Source organism: Triticum aestivum, chromosome 6B (genome assembly GCF_018294505.1).
Source record: "Triticum aestivum cultivar Chinese Spring chromosome 6B, IWGSC CS RefSeq v2.1, whole genome shotgun sequence".
NCBI lineage: Eukaryota > Viridiplantae > Streptophyta > Magnoliopsida > Poales > Poaceae > Triticum > Triticum aestivum.
The window spans coordinates 18,737,753-18,750,832 of NC_057810.1; the positions used below are offsets into that span (position 1 = coordinate 18,737,753).

Below are 13,080 nucleotides of genomic sequence, written 5' to 3' on the forward strand. Positions count from 1 at the left end.
CATCACCGACCTAGGAGTCATACCCAATGCGTCGGGGCCAATCAAACTCTTCTGTGACAACACTGGAGCTATTGCCCTTGCTAAGGAGCCCAGGTTTCACAAGAAGACCAGGCACATCAAGCGTCGTTTTCAACTCCATCCGTGAAAATGTTCAAGATGGAGACATAGAAATTTGCAAAGTACATACGGATCTGAATGTCGCAGATCCGTTGACTAAACCTCTCTCGCGAGCAAAACATGATCAACACCAAAACTCTATGGGTGTTCGATTCATCACAATGTAACTAGATTAGTGACTCTAGTGCAAGTGGGAGACTGTTGGAAATATGCCCTAGAGGCAATAATAAAAGTGTTATTATTATATTTCTTTGTTCATGATAATAGTCTTTTATTCATGCTATAATTGTATTATCCGGAAATCGTAATACACGTGTGAATACATAGACCACAATATGTCCCTAGTGAGCCTCTAGTTGACTAGCTCGTTGTGATCAACAGATAGTCATGGTTTCCTGGCTATGGACATTGGATGTCGTTGATAACGGGATCACATCATTAGGAGAATGATGTGATGGACAAGACCCAATCCTAAGCATAGCACAAAGATCGTGTAGTTCGTTTGCTAGAGCTTTGCCAATGTCAAGTATCTCTTCCTTTGACCATGAGAGCGTGTAACTCCTGGATACCGTAGGAGTGCTTTGGGTGTATCAAACGTCACAACGTAACTGGGTGACTATAAAGGTGCACTACAGGTATCTCCGAAAGTATCTATTGTTTTATGCGGATCGAGACTGGGATTTGTCACTCCGTATGACGGAGAGGTATCTCTGGGCCCACTCGGTAATGCATCATCATAATGAGCTCAAGGTGACCAAGGTGTTGGCCACGGGATCATGCATTACGGTACGAGTAAAGTGACTTGCCGGTAACGAGACTGAACAAGGTATTGGGATACCGACGATCGAGTCTCGGGCAAGTAATGTACCGATTGACAAAGGGAATTGTATACAGGGTTTGATCGAATCCTCGACATCGTGGTTCAACCGATGAAATCATCGAGGAGCATGTGGGAGCCAACATGGGTATCCAGACCCTGCTGTTGGTTATTGCCCGAGAGTGGTCTCGGTCATGTCTGCATGTCTCCCGAGCCCGTAGGGTCTACACACTTAAGGTTCGGTGACGCTAGGGTTGTTAGGAAGACTAGTATGTGACTACCGAATGTTGTTCGGAGTCCCGGATGAGATCCCGGACGTCACGAGGAGTTCCGGAATGGTCCGGAGGTAAAGTTTTATATATGGGAAGTTGTTAAACGGGCACCGGAAAGTTTCGGGGTCATACCGGTATTGTACCGGGACCACCGGAAGGGTTCCGGGGGTCCACCGGGAGGGGCCACCCCTCCCGGGGGGGCCACTTGGGCTGCGTGGGGATAGCAGCCAGCCCCTAGTGGGCTTGGCGCCCCCCCTTGGGCCCATGCGCCTAGGGTTGGGGGGGAAACCCTAAAGGGGGCGCACCCCCCTTGCTTGGGGGGCAAGCCCCCCACCCCTTGGCCGCCGCCCCCCCTAGGGTTTTCCCTAGAGGGCCGGCCCCCCTTGCCCTTTCCCCTATATATAGAGGGGTGAGGGGAGGGCTGAAATACACCACAAGCCAAGGCGCAGCCCCTCCCCTCCCCAACACCTCTCCTCCTCCATACGTGCTTGGCGAAGCCCTGTCGGAATACTGCCGCATCAGCTGCACCATGCCGTCGTGCTGCCGTTGGAGCTGCCTTCCTCAACCTCTCCTTCCTCCTTGCTGGATCAAGACGGAGGAGACGTCTCCCGTCCCGTACGTGTGTTGAACGCGGAGGTGCTGTCCGTTCAGCACTTGGACATCGGTGATCCGAATCACGTTCGAGTACGACTCCATCATCACCATCCCCTTGGCAAGCTTCCGCTCGTGATCTACAAGTGGTATGTATATGCAAACTCTCTCCCTTGACTCGTTGCTTAGATGAACTCATAGATGGATCTTGGTGAAACCGTAGGAAAATTTTTAATTTTCTGCAACGTTCCCCAACAGTGGCATCATGAGCTAGGTCTATGCGTAGTTCTCTTTGCACGAGTAGAACACAATTTGTTGTGGGCGTGGATCTTGTCAACTTGCTTGCCTCTACTAGTCTTTTCTTGCTTCAGCGGTATTGTGGGATGAAGCGGCCCGGACCAACCTTACACGTACGCTTACGTGAGACCGGTTCCACCGATTAACATGCACTAGTTGCATAAGGTGGCTGGCGGGTGTCTGTCTCTCCCACTTTAGTTGGAGCGGATTCGATGAAAAGGGCCCTTATGAAGGGTAAATAGAAGTTGACAAAATCACGTTGTGGTTATTCGTAGGTAAGAAAACGTTCTTGCTAGAACCCAATTGCAGCCACGTAAAAGATGCAACAACAATTAGAGGACGTCTAACTTGTTTTTGCAGCGATTGATCATGTGATGTGATATGGCCAGAAGTTGTGATGAATGATGAATTGTGATGTATGAGATCATGTTCTTGTAATAGGATTCATGACTTGCATGTCGATGAGTATGACAACCGGCAGGAGCCATAGGAGTTGTCTTTATTTTTGTATGACCTGCGTGTCATTGAAGAACGCCATGTAACTTACTTTACTTTATTGCTAAACGCGTTAGTCATAGAAGTAGAAGTAGTCGTTGGCGTGACAACTTCATAAAGACACGATGATGGAGATCATGATGATGGAGATCATGGTGTCATGCCGGTGACAAGATGATCATGGAGCCCTGAAGATGGAGATCAAAGGAGCTATATGATATTGGCCATATCATGTCACTACTTTATATAATTGCATGTGATGTTTATTATGTTTTATGCATCTTGTTTACTTAGGACGACAGTAGTAAATAAGATGATCCCTTACAAAATCTCAAGAAGTGTTCTCCCCTAACTGTGCACCGTTGCTACAGTTCGTCGCTTCTAAGCACCACGTGATGATCGGGTGTGATGGATTCTTACGTTCACATACAACGGGTGTAAGACAGTTTTACACAACGAAAACACTTAGGGTTAACTTGACGAGCCTAGCATGTGCAGACATGGCCTCGGAACACGGAGACTGAAAGGTCGAACACGAGTCGTATGGAAGATACGATCAACATGAAGATGTTCACCGACGATGACTAGTCCGTCTCACGTGATGATCGGACACGGGCTAGTCGACTCGGATCGTGTAACACTTAGATGACTAGAGGGATGTCTAATCTAAGTGGGAGTTCATAATTTGATTAGAACTTAATTATCATGAACTTAGTCTAAAACCGTTGCAAATATGTCTTGTAGATCAAATGGCCAACGCTCATGTCAACATGAACTTCAACGCGTTCCTAGAGAAAACCAAGCTGAAAGATGATGGCAGCAACTATACGGACTGGGTCCGGAACCTGAGGATCATCCTCATAGCTGCCAGGAAACAATATGTCTTAGAAGGACCGCTAGGTGACGCTCCCGTCCCAGAGAACCAAGACATTATGAATGCTTGGCAGTCTCGTGCTGATGATTACTCCCTCGTTCAGTGCGGCATGCTTTACAGCTTAGAACCGGGGCTCCAAAAGCGTTTTGAGCATCACGGAGCATATGAGATGTTCGAAGAGCTGAAACTAGTTTTTCAAGCTCACGCCCGGGTCGAGAGATATGACATCTCCGACAAGTTCTATAGTTGTAAGATGGAGGAAAATAGTTCTGTCAGTGAGCACATACTCAAGATGTCTGGGTTGCACAACCGTATGACCCAGCTGAATATTAACCTCCCTGATGAGGCAGTCATTGACAGAATCCTTCAGTCGCTCCCACCAAGCTACAAGAGCTTTGTGATGAACTACAATATGCAGGGGATGGTAAAGACCATTCCTGAAGTATTTTCTATGCTGAAGTCAGCACATGTTGAAATCAAGAAAGAACATCAAGTGTTGATGGTCAATAAGACCACTAAGTTCAAGAAGGGCAAGGGTAAAAAGAACTTCAAGAAGGACGACAAAGAGGTTGCCGCGCCCGGTAAGCCAGTTGCCGGAAAGAAGTCAAAGAATGGACCCAAGCCTGAGACTGAGTGCTTTTATTGCAAGGGGAAGGGTCACTAGAAGCAGAACTGCCCCAAATACTTAGCGGATAAGAAGGCCGGCAACACCAAAGGTATATTTGATATACATATAATTGATGTGTACCTTACCAGTACTCGTAGTAACTCCTGGGTATTTGATACCGGTGCTGTTGCTCATATTTGTAACTCACAGCAGGAGATGCGGAATAAACGGAGACTGGCGAAGGACGAGGTGATGATGCGCGTTGGGAATGGTTCCAGAGTCGATGTGATCGCCGTCGGCACGCTGCCTCTACATTTACCTACGGGATTAGTTTTGAACCTTAATAATTGTTATTTAGTGCCAAGTTTGAGCATGAACATTGTATCTGGATCTCGTTTAATACGAGATGTCTACTCATTTAAGTCTGAGAATAATGGTTGTTCGATTTATATGAGAGATATGTTTTATGGTCATGCTCCGATGGTCAATGGTTTATTCTTAATGAATCTCGAGCGCAATATTACACATGTTCATAGTGTAGATGCCAAAAGATGTAAAGTTGATAACGATAGTCCCACATACTTGTGGCACTGCCGCCTTGGTCACACTGGTGTGAAGCGCATGAAGAAGCTCCATGCTGATGGACTTTTAGAGTCTCTTGATTATGAATCATTTGACACATGCGAACCATGCCTCATGGGAAAAATGACCAAGACTCCGTTCTCCGGAACAATGGAGCGAGCAACCAACTTGTTGGAAATCATACATACCGATGTGTGCGGTCCAATGAGCGTTGAGGCTCGCGAAGGATATCGTTATGTTCTCACTCTCACTGATGACTTAAGTAGATATGGGTATGTCTACTTAATAAAACACAAGTCTGAGACCTTTGAAAAGTTCAAAGAATTTCAGAATGAGGTGGAGAATCAACATGACCAAAAGATAAAGTTCCTACGATCAGATCGTGGAGGACAATATTTCAGTCACGAATTTGGCACACACTTAAGGAAATGTGGAATCGTTTCACAACTCACGCCGCCTGGAACACCTCAGCGAAACGGTGTGTCCGAACATCGTAATCGCACTCTATTGGATATGGTGCGGTCTATGATGTCTCTTACCGATTTACTGCTATCATTTTGGGCATACGCTCTAGAGACAGCTACATTCACTTTAAATAGGGCACCGTCTAAATCCGTTGAGACGACACCGTATGAATTATGGTTTGGGAAGAAACCTAAGCTATCATTTCTAAAAGTTTGGGGATGCGATGCTTATGTCAAGAAACTTCAACCTGAAAAGCTCGAACCCAAGTCGGAAAAATGCGTCTTCATAGGATACCCTAAGGAAACTGTAGGGTATACCTTCTACTTAAGATCCGAAGGCAAGATCTTTGTTGCCAAAAACGGATGCTTTCTGGAAAAAGAGTTTCTCTCGAAAGAAGTAAGTGGGAGGAAAGTAGAACTCGATGAAGTACTACATCTCGAACGAGAGAGTGGTGCAGCTCAGGAAAATGTTCCTGTGATGCCCACACCAACTGAAGACGAAACCAATGATGATGATCAAGGTACTTCGGATCAAGTTGCTACTGAACTTCGTAGGTCCACAAGGACACGTTCCGCACCAGAGTGGTACGGCAACCCTGTCCTAGATATCATGTTGTTAGACAACGGTGAACCTTCGAACTATGAAGAAGCGATGGCGGGCCCAGATTCCAACAAATGGCTTGAAGCCATGAAATCCGAGATAGAATCCATGTATGAAAACAAAGTATGGACTTTGACTGACTTGCCCGATGATCGGCGAGCGATAGAAAACAAATGGATCGTTAAGAAGAAGACGGACGCGGATGGTAATGTCACCATCTATAAAGCTCGACTTGTCGCTAAGGGTTATCGACAAGTTCAAGGGATTGACTACGACGAGACATTCTCTCCCGTAGCGAAGCTTAAGTCCGTCCGAATCATGTTAGCAATTGCCGCATACTATGATTATGAGATATGGCAGATGGACGTCAAAACGGCATTCCTTAACGGGCATCTTAAGGAATAGCTGTATATGATGCAGCCGGAAGGTTTTGTCGATCCTAAGAACGCTAACAAAGTATGCAAGCTCCAGCGATCCATTTATGGGCTGGTGCAAGCATCTCGGAGTTGGAATATTCGCTTTGATGAGATGATCAAAGCGTTTGGGTTTATGCAGACTTATGGAGAAGCCTGCGTTTACAAGAAAGTGAGTGGGAGCTCTGTAGCATTTCTCATATTATATGTGGATGACATACTCTTGATGGGAAATAATATAGAATTTCTGGACAGCATTAAGGCCTACTTGAACAAATGTTTTTCAATGAAGGACCTTGGAGAAGCTGCTTATATATTAGGCATCAAGATCTATAGAGATAGATCGAGACGCCTCATAGGTCTTTCACAAAGCACATACCTTGATAAGATTTTGAAAAAGTTCAAAATGGATGAGTCCAAGAAAGGGTTCTTGCCTATGTTACAAGGTGTGAGATTGAGCGCAGCTCAGTCACCGACCACGGCAAAAGATAAAGAAGAGATGAGTGTCATCCCCTATGCTTCAGCCATAGGATCTATTATGTATGCCATGCTGTGTACCAGACCTGATGTAAACCTTGCCGTAAGTTTGGTAGCAAGATACCGGAGTAATCCCGGCAAGGAACACTGGACAGCGGTCAAGAATATCCTGAAGTACCTGAAAAGGACAAAGGACATGTTTCTCGTTTATGAAGGTGACGAAGAGCTCGTCGTAAAGGGTTACGTCGACGCTAGCTTCGACACAGATCTGGATGACTCTAAGTCACAAACCGGATACGTGTATATGTTGAGCAGTAAGCTGGTGCAGCTGCAAGCAGAGCGTAGTGGCGGGATCTACATGTGAAGCGGAGTACATGGCAGCCTCGGAGGCAGCGCATGAAGCTATTTGGGTGAAGGAGTTCATCACCGACCTAGGAGTCATACCCAATGCGTCGGGGCCAATCAAACTCTTCTGTGACAACACTGGAGCTATTGCCCTTGCTAAGGAGCCCAGGTTTCACAAGAAGACCAGGCACATCAAGCGTCGTTTTCAACTCCATCCGTGCAAATGTTCAAGATGGAGACATAGAAATTTGCAAAGTACATACGGATCTGAATGTCGCAGATCCGTTGACTAAACCTCTCTCGCGAGCAAAACATGATCAAAACCAGAACTCTATGGGTGTTCGATTCATCACAATGTAACTAGATTAGTGACTCTAGTGCAAGTGGGAGACTGTTGGAAATATGCCCTAGAGGCAATAATAAAAGTGTTATTATTATATTTCTTTGTTCATGATAATAGTCTTTATTCATGCTATAACTGTATTATCCGGAAATCGTAATACACGTGTGAATACATAGACCACAATATGTCCCTAGTGAGCCTCTAGTTGACTAGCTCGTTGTGGTCAACAGATAGTCATGGTTTCCTGGCTATGGACATTGGATGTCGTTGATAACGGGATCGTGTGATGGACAAGACCCAATCCTAAGCATAGCACAAAGATCGTGTAGTTCGTTTGCTAGAGCTTTGCCAATGTCAAGTATCTCTTCCTTTGACCATGAGAGCGTGTAACTCCTGAATACCGTAGGAGTGCTTTGGGTGTATCAAACGTCACAACGTAACTGGGTGACTATAAAGGTGCACTACAGGTATCTCCGAAAGTATCTATTGTTTTATGCGGATCGAGACTGGGATTTGTCACTCCGTATGACGGAGAGGTATCTCTGGGCCCACTCGGTAATGCATCATCATAATGAGCTCAAGGTGACCAAGGTGTTGGCCACGGGATCATGCATTACGGTACGAGTAAAGTGACTTGCCGGTAACGAGACTGAACAAGGTATTGGGATACCGACGATCGAGTCTCGGGCAAGTAACGTACCGATTGACAAAGGGAATTGTACACAGGGTTTGATCGAATCCTCGACATCGTGGTTCAACCGATGAAATCATCGAGGAGCATGTGGGAGACAACATGGGTATCCAGACCCCGCTGTTGGTTATTGCCCGAGAGTGGTCTCGGTCATGTCTGCATGTCTCCCGAGCCCGTAGGGTCTACACACTTAAGGTTCGGTGACGCTAGGGTTGTTAGGAAGACTAGTATGTGACTACCGAATGTTGTTCGGAGTCCCGGATGAGATCCCGGATGTCACGAGGAGTTCCGGAATGGTCCGGAGGTAAAGTTTTATATATGGGAAGTTGTTAAACGGGCACCGGAAAGTTTCGGAGTCATACCGGTATTGTACCGGGACCACCGGAAGGGTTCCGGGGGTCCACCGGGAGGGGCCACCCCTCCCGGGGGGGCCACTTGGGCTGCGTGGGGATAGCAGCCAGCCCCTAGTGGGCTTGGCGCCCCCCCCCTTGGGCCCATGCGCCTAGGGTTGGGGGGGAAACCCTAAAGGGGGCGCACCCCCCTTGCTTGGGGGGCAAGCCCCCCACCCCTTGGCCGCCGCCCCTCCCCCTAGGGTTTTCCCTAGAGGGCCGGCCCCCCTTGCCCTTTCCCCTATATATAGAGGGGTGAGGGGAGGGCTGAAATACACCACAAGCCAAGGCGCAGCCCCTCCCCTCCCCAACACCTCTCCTCCTCCGTACGTGCTTGGCGAAGCCCTGTCGGAATACTGCCGCATCAGCTGCACCACGCCGTCGTGCTGCCGTTGGAGCTGCCTTCCTCAACCTCTCCTTCCTCCTTGCTGGATCAAGATGGAGGAGACGTCTCCCGTCCCGTATGTGTGTTGAACGCGGAGGTGCTGTCCGTTCAGCACTTGGACATCGGTGATCCGAATCATGTTCGAGTACGACTCCATCATCACCATCCCCTTGGCAAGCTTCCGCTCGTGATCTACAAGTGGTATGCAGATGCAAACTCTCTCCCTTGACTCGTTGCTTAGATGAACTCATAGATGGATCTTGGTGAAACCGTAGGAAAATTTTTAATTTTCTGCAACGTTCCCCAACAGAAGATGCTTATGGACAAAGAAAACTGAGCAAGGTGATTAGTGCAATTCTTTGGCTGCTTGGGATATGGTCTGCAAACCCAAGAGCAAAGATGGATTAGGAGTGATTGATATTAAAATCCACAATGAAGCTCTCCTGCTGAAGTTTCTACATAAGTTCTATAACAAACTTGACATTCCTTGGGTTAACATGCTTTGGGACAATCAGTACGTCAACCAAGTGCCACATGCTATGGATTCGGTCGGGTCCTTTCGGTGGAAAGACATCCTCAAGTTATCGCACATCTACCGAGGAATTTCACGTGTGCAAGTGGTGGATGGCTCGACCACGCTGCTTTGGAAGGATTTGTGGTCCAACGACGTGCTTCAGGCATCGCATCCCCGTGCCTTCTCATTTGCTTTGCATGAAGACATTTCGGTTGCTGGCTTCTGGGCCACCACATATCTGCATGAAACTTTTCACCTACCGCTGTCTCCTCTGGCTCATAGTGAGGTGCAAGATATTCAGCAGGCCTCGCTCAAAATAAACCCATCAACAGCAACGACCGACATCTGGCGTTATATTTGGGGCAATGCTGATTATAGACCAAAAGATTACTACAACAATTACTTTAAGACTGCAACAGCTCACCCTGCTTTCAGGAGGCTTTGGAAATCTAACTGTATGATGAAGATCAAAGTATTCGGATGGCTGCTACTGCAAGATAGGCTCAATACACATGATATGCTACGGAGAAGACACTACAACATTGGTAGTGATTTCACGTGTCTTCTCTGCGGGCACAATGTTGATGAGACTCTTGAACATATGGTTTTTACTTGCCCATTCAGTGGGAGGTGCTGGGCCAAGCTGCACATTGTACTGGCATGATTTTCAAGATAGGTTCACCGCGCTCCACAACGCGCAAACGGATTGGCCCAATCCCTTCTTTGTCGAAGTATTCTACACTGCTGCCTGGAGCTTGTGGAAGGAAAGAAATAACAAGCACTTCAGAGGTATTGCCCCAAGCATTGCATCCTGGTTTGCTCGCTTCAAGGAGGATTTGAGACTTCTGCAACATAGAGTTAGGGTGGCCCATAGAGCTGCCCTGCTCTCTTACTGTGACACACTTAGTTGAGTCTTTTCTGTATTTCATACTTTTGTAACATACACTTAGGGCCTGTTCGGCCGCTCTCCGCGGAGCGGAGCCGGCGGAGCGCCCTTTTAGCAGCTCTGCATATTATACCTAGCAAGCCACTCCGCTCCGGCGCGGAGCGGAGGGAGTCCGAACGCGGCCTTAGCCTAGTGCTTTCCAGTAAGTGTGGAGTAGTTGCCCACCCCTGGTGGTAACACCAGGAGTGACGATGATGTATGTGAGCGGTATGTCTGTGTAAACACCCCATTTATATAGATATATGAAAATACAGTGGGAGTTCTCTCCCACTGTCAATTCCCTCAAAAAAAAAGATATCATGCATAAAATTGTAAAAGTACGCAGATAAGGCAGATGAATTTAATTATCTGCTCCCAGGGCAGAAACCTCTTCGGTAGCACAGTTCAGCAGTAGAATCTTGATATACTTGTGCAGATATATTTCTACAGCGCTGAAAAACAAATCCCATCAGGTGGAAGTTAGTTTCTGTCGAGCCTAGCTCTGGTTTGCATAAAGAATAGCCAGCAAATGCAACACCTCAGATCAATCTAGGTTATAGCTCCTGACGTCACTCTTTTTTTTAATTAAGAACTGAATGCGTAAGCAGCTGCTGGATTCAACTGTCGATATAACAGTATCAGCTGCGGTGTCCAAAACTTTCGGTAAACCATTCCGCAACAATGCTCTTAGAGGCACTGAGTAAAAATGAAGACAGCTTTATAACACCAGAAGCAGAAGGTTGCCAACACAAAAAGAATGTCAGCGCACAGGTTTCTATCCCAGACAATGGAAAAAAAACTCAGCGTGAAAGTAAGTTATAATGCATGTATCAGGTTTAGTATAGCTGTATATGTACTTGTGGCAGAAACTAACACTATTTAGCCTTTTTGAACAAATACACAAATATTCACTGTTCTGAACCACATTCATCGGGCATGCCTCTGAATTGGCTGCAACTAACGCAATTGTGTTTCTCAACTCACTACATGGCTTCAGACTGGCAATTCCTTGAATGGCTTGTTGCCTTATTCATCTTTTCAAGTAGAATTATAAGATATATCAAATTTAGTCTGAACATTTCGTGATGCCTACAAGGAATAGCAATTGCATTAACACATTGGGCTGCTTAATTTACCATGAACTTGGAACAGTCCATGCACGTAGGGTTACATTCCTAGGGTTCAGTCAAACCACATAGATACAATTTTTAATAAATGGTTCCATAAATTATTTGTCAGAGGAAACACCAAGGAAACATCTCGGTAACATGCCAGTATGAGGAGCAGTTCTGATTGAGTAGTTAAAGAATATTGCAGTTAGTATATTGGTTGGGGTAACAAGAGTTTGATGGCACTAGCCACATGGCACATCTTCATACATGAGGGAACTACTTACCAAGATCCATTTTTACATATGAAGAAATTAAAAAATCTCCAACGTCTGGGTTCCTCGTTTCTCCATGCCGAGGATCACCAGCCTTGCAAGCTAAATAACAGTACTTGAGTTAGATCAGGAAACAGAGAGACAAATTAGAAAACACCACGAAAAGGGAGTTCGGAAAAAATAAATGAAATGATGCACTTTGCCACTTTCTAAACTGGCAACACAGTATAATTGATGAAATGGCATGTTTGCAATTGTTTGTAGCCATCTTTGCATATTTTCATAGAGCAAACTAAACAGGGCGTGAATAGAGCAAACTGTCCAAGTGGCAAATGAAAAGGGTGGTTCATCACAGGAAAAAAAAAGAGTTTGCCTCTTAGTCTTGTGGTCTTGCCTGGCTTTCGTGCCCTGGTCAAGCTATCTGACCACCAAACGACAACCACTGGAGGCGGCCGCCGGCAGTCAGATTTCTGATCTCCGGCGCACATCTCCACCCTGCCTCCCTATCCCACGTCTCCTTGAAGACCTGAAAATTTATCTGCAATCTGTTCAAACCTGATGGAGGTCAATTTTCTATAGCAGTACTCCAAAGATTGAAGGAAAAAATCGGATAGGCACCTGACATAACGAGGAGACAGAATCCACAGAAAGCATGGATTATTAAGAGTTTATCCGGTACCGCAACAAGAGCTCACAACATCAAACGGTATACAGCCACAGCCTGACAATCAAACAAAAAGGGCATAAACTTTAATGCACACTTGGCATCATATGTAAGTAGGAAAATTGTCAAATACGCAGATAGACTTAGCATTATGTTTTCCAGACAGTAACATTCTAGGTAGCTGATAATTCATGTTGCCAGTATCACATCCAGCGTTAACATGTTTTAATACAAAGGGCAGCAGTGAAAGCTCAATATAGTTGTGAAGATATGTTTTTATAGCACTGACAAATAGATTAGATGCCATCTAGCGGAGCCAGCTTGCATCTGTTAATGCCTACCTCTGTTTGCATAAAGCATAGCCTGTAAACATTCTAGGCAGATTGGATAACACGCTCAACTTAGGTTAAACATTCTAACAATCTGCTGGGCTTAAATCATTATATAACAAATTAACAGCATAGCTTCATTCATACCTGTTAAAGAACACATGTAACCCCTGATTGGTGCAAATCAGAAGAGGCTTTAGTTTACCAGCCATAGTACTTGGAGGAGATAATAGGACGTACAAAGATAATATACTACTGCATTATTCAGTTTTGAGTCAAGTTGTGCCTCAAACTGAAAGCATCAGCAATTAGGCTAATCAGAAATATAGGAGAAAAATAAATAAAAAAAACTGATACAAACTAGTAAATCATGAATTACTTTCACAGCATTTGGCATCTTCAAACAAAGATACTGCAGAAAGAATGAAGATATTCAGCTTACAAGAAATAGAGCAAGGAACCAACAAACTAAATCAAAACTGCATCATCGAAACCAACACATTG

General features: G+C 45.6%; 1 long non-coding RNA gene across 2 annotated transcripts; it reads right to left on the reverse strand.

Moving 5' to 3' along the window:
• Positions 1–10,559: 10,559 nt before the first annotated feature.
• Positions 10,560–13,074, reverse strand: LOC123135430 (uncharacterized). 2 transcript variants are annotated; one of them, XR_006466000.1, is made up of 2 exons: positions 12,202–13,074; positions 10,560–12,121 (listed from the first exon to the last, which is right to left on the reverse strand). It is a non-coding gene; the product is annotated as an uncharacterized lncRNA (long non-coding RNA). The 2 variants fall into 2 exon arrangements; XR_006466001.1 differs by having other exon boundaries at positions 10,560–12,128.
• Positions 13,075–13,080: the final 6 nt, after the last annotated feature.